The sequence below is a fragment of the Morone saxatilis genome, unplaced genomic scaffold (assembly GCF_004916995.1).
Source record: "Morone saxatilis isolate NCDOM2014 unplaced genomic scaffold, NCSU_SB_2.0 Contig20, whole genome shotgun sequence".
Taxonomy (NCBI): domain Eukaryota; kingdom Metazoa; phylum Chordata; class Actinopteri; family Moronidae; genus Morone; species Morone saxatilis.
In genome coordinates this window covers 3,486,096-3,490,346 of record NW_023339763.1, presented here as the reverse complement: position 1 = coordinate 3,490,346, position 4,251 = coordinate 3,486,096, and positions in this window count along the sequence as shown.

Below are 4,251 nucleotides of genomic sequence, written 5' to 3'. Positions count from 1 at the left end.
CCTAACCAGGAGGAGCTGACTGCAATGGTGGTGAAGACAACAACTCCCATGATTCCAGGCTACTTCCAGACGTCACCAAACTTTGTCTTCTATTATTGTTTCAATGTGAGAGCGGGAGAAATTAGATGTTGTCCTTTAAATGTTTTTAACTTACTCACAGTGACAGTTTGACAAGAGTCTTTGCTGTTGCTGGCATCAAACCTGTGTTTTTTCCACTTTACAGGTTACATTGTGGCCCAACTACAGCATTTTCAGATTCTTGAAACACATGGATCAGGTTTTATAAGAGTGTTCTGAGCAATTTTTGGCCACGTTTAACCATTATATATCTACTTACACTTGGCCTGAAATCCAATCAGGCATCCAAAAAACGTTTCTAGAGTTTATGGTGGCTCCTACTGGCAAATATAAAAACATATTTATCGCATTATAAAGACCATTCCAGCCAAGTTTCATGTTTATTGGACACTGTGCAGTGGTGTGAGAGGTTTTTCTCTTGGCTCTGCACACTTGTAAAAACCTTTAATGCACACTCCCTGGTAGAGTTCAGCTCCACACTGACGCTGTTCCTCCTCATGCTGAAAGTGATCCACCGGGCTCCTGGGAGCTCATATCCTGCCTGCAGCGTCTGATTGGTTGGCCTCAACCTAAAGACATGTGGCTCTGTTTAGGCGCATGCTGACTTACCATCCCTCCACCCTGTACCCCTGCTTGTATAATGTTGCCAAAGTCCCACAGGATAACACAGTTTACCCTGCTCTGCTGACTCACCTGACTGAGGAACACAGACGAGGATCAGTATATGTCACCCTCACATCTCACATATCTGTTGGATTGCAAAGAAAGTTTGAATGCTTATAACCTCTCATGTTTTACCCAGTGCCACCAAACACAGGTCAGTACTTGGAGGAAGGTGAACAGCCATATCTGTATGTGTTAATTCATGCTAGGATAAAAGGCTAACACGTTGTTATGTATCCACACCAAACACGCTTATGTTGCAAGCAGAATCATTTGTTTATTCACTTCAGGGCAAGATCTTGTGCAAATTAGGGTAAACCGATCGGGTGAAGAGTGTGTTTGTGTCGGACATGTTACCAAATACTGAGAGGCAGTCTATAATGTCTATGTAATGTCTATCTGACTTCAAAAATAAACATTTCTATTCTGGCCCTTGAGCTTACCTAACCATGGTTACTAGACAGCCAACGTCACTGCCCTTTGTACGTGGATTTTGAATTACATCAGTGCCCGTTTTCTAAAAAGCACACTTCATCAATGGTTTTGTTTTGAAGGAGGAAGTTACTTCAGAAAAAAAAAAGAGACCAAAGCCCAAGTCCGAGAGCAAAGGTCTGAGACAAGTTGTCGGAAAAACATCTTGAGTCTGAGACTTGATTAGAGTAGAGCAGCACTGCTCTGTGATAGTCCGCTTCCACCGGCTTCACCCAGTTATTTCCTAGTCTTTATTGCAGGGGCATTTCCTTTTTTGGTGTCGAACTCTGTGAGCTGTTGTCACTGTTGAATTGGATTTGGTGGTTTGTTAAATTATCTTTTAAAAATGAACTATTTGGCGTTGTGCCAAAGATCAATAGGGAGGACAGGTTAAACAGTTTTTGAGTTCTAAAGAAATTTAGTAATTTATGCTTTCATCTGGGACTCTTAATCAGTCCCTCCAGCCTAAAATGCCTGATTTCACTGGAGCTTTTGCAAAAAAAAGGCATCAAACTACTCGGTTTTGGTGACATTTTGGCATGGGGGACTGCTGTGATTTGCAGAAAAGTTGAGGTGTCACACAGAATCCACAGGGATTGGTTGAATTTGCATGAATTCCCAACTTCCTGGAGGGGCTGCTTCATCAGTGGTTTCATCGGTTCAGTAGAGCTGATGAAAGTGATGAAACATCCTTGAAACCAAAGTCCAGATGTCTTTTACTGAGAGAGTGGATATTCAATAGATGACCTTTCCATGAAATGCACCAAAGAGACAGTGTGTTTGGTGGTCTGTTTGCATTGTTGTCAAAGATTAAGGGTGTAACAGGCTCGATAGGAGTTTCCTCCAACATGTCTCATTTATCACTGGGGCCAGAGCAGCATTCCTTTAGCTTTAAGTTTACATGATTTCTGTTCTTTTTGCCACGTAGTCAGGGTGAGTCCTTCAGTCGTGCTTGGAAAGCTCACAGGGTTCATCTAGAAAGTACTGGAAAGGGTAGTCTGTACTCAACCAAACACCAATTTATTTAAATAAAGCTATCAGGAAATGCTTCTCCACAGGAGGGTCGTTATACTCTGTGTTTCACAGAGTTCACAAGAGCCACGATTGTTCTTTATTGTAATTGATCAGTTTTAAGTAATCGGAGAGTTCTGTGAGTCATTGTGGTTTAGTATAGAGCCACAGCCTTAAACTTGTTTCAGTGTTTCAGTTGGGAAAAAAAGCTTCTTTGTTGGACTTGAGAAACCTGAGTTCAGGTTCCTTAAAGATATAATATGTAACATTTCCACATTAAAGTGTCTAAAAACGCTGAACTTATGTTATATATTTTGTTTAATGGCGTACTTAGATTATAAAAAATGTGTCCAACAATGTTCAAATGATGCAAACTATACCATGGCTTTGGTTTGTTTGACTTTAAAATAGAGTAATGAATGATACAAATCATACATCAGTAGTTTACACATGAAGATATAGAATAATAGAAATGCATGGCAAAAATAGCATGTTGTCAGTATTTTAGAGACCCCCTGATGTTTTATTAAGAGGAGCCAACCCCCCTCTCGCTCCCCTGTACTTCACGCCCTGTTTTTAAAAGATTATTTTTTTTTAATTTCCATTGCTTTTCCCTGAGTTAGCGACATGATGGCAGTTTGGGCCCTTCATTGTTGTTGTTGTTTTGTCTTTGAACAACAAAGATAATCATAAAATGATATAAACATTTTTTTTGCTATAAGTATGATGTTATTAATGGTAATATTATCAGAATATTGCACTTTCTTGTAGCACTTGAATGTTGACGTGGACGATACCAGCCCCAAGCCAATTTGAGACGAGTGTTGGGCTAGTTAATCAACAAATGCAATTTATTACTCATTAATCTTTTCATAAGTAACATTATTACTTTACTTATTACTCCCTGCCAACAGTAAATATAGTTACACCACTAATTATATTACTTTTCCGCTACTCCCCACAAAATTGTGTGCCCTTTCTCTCCAAAATTCAGACTTGCGACGATTAAAATCCAGTTTTGTTTGTTAAAATCAAACCAATGTGAATATTTTCCATCTTCCAAGCTAGTTTCCTCCACTATTACAAAAATTAATCCAAAGATGTGATTGTATTGTTGGATTTCAAATCAGGAGGAGGGTAAAAACAAAAGTAATTTTAATGAAATGTGTTAGTAATTAGTTACACTCCTAGTTACTGGGGAAAGTAATGTTATTATTAGTAATGAGTGAGTGCTAAGGTCTGCTGTGAACAATGCTACTAGCATGTCTAAAAGTCAGACCAGACAATGCGAATGTAAACATGTGAGTGGTGATGATTCAGTCTCATTTCCATCTGTTTCAAGTCAGGAACTCGTCTCTGGGCGTACCTCGGTGGAGATGGATGTGCGTGTTGACCTGTGTGTGTGTGTGTGTGTGTGTGTGTGTGTGTGTATGTGTGTGTGATCGGCTGTGCCTTCCTCCGTGATCTCCAGGTTCGCTGACTGGCAAACTGAGAGCAGACAGCATCCTATTATTCATCCACAGTAATCCCAGTGCTCCCACACAGCACTCACTGTCCCGATTTATCGCCAAGGACCATGGGAAAGGTCAGAGTTGAGCTGTGTGTGTTTAATTCCCTGTAGTTACATGAGTTTGATGGAATATCAATGTGTATTCTACATTAAACCTTCTGTTGTTGTTGTATCTCGAGTTGTTGGACCGCTCAACAGCTGCTGTTCTTAAAGTGTGTGGAAACATCGAGGAGGGCAGCAGACAAAATGCAAACAGTACACACACTCAGGGACAATGGTATCGTACATCCTGCATCTGCTGTTTCTGCAAGAGAAAAAAATAAAGGGGCATATTTACTCTAATTGCTTTGAGGTTTTTCCAAGAACATTGTGTTTGACAGTGGATTCGGTTTGGAGTCGGGCTGTTTGTTTTACGAGCAGGTCAGGATCTCGGGCATACGGCTGTGAGATAAACACGATATCATGCCAGATTTCCCTTTTTATTGTCCACGCACATGCTGAAGAGTTTATTTAACAAA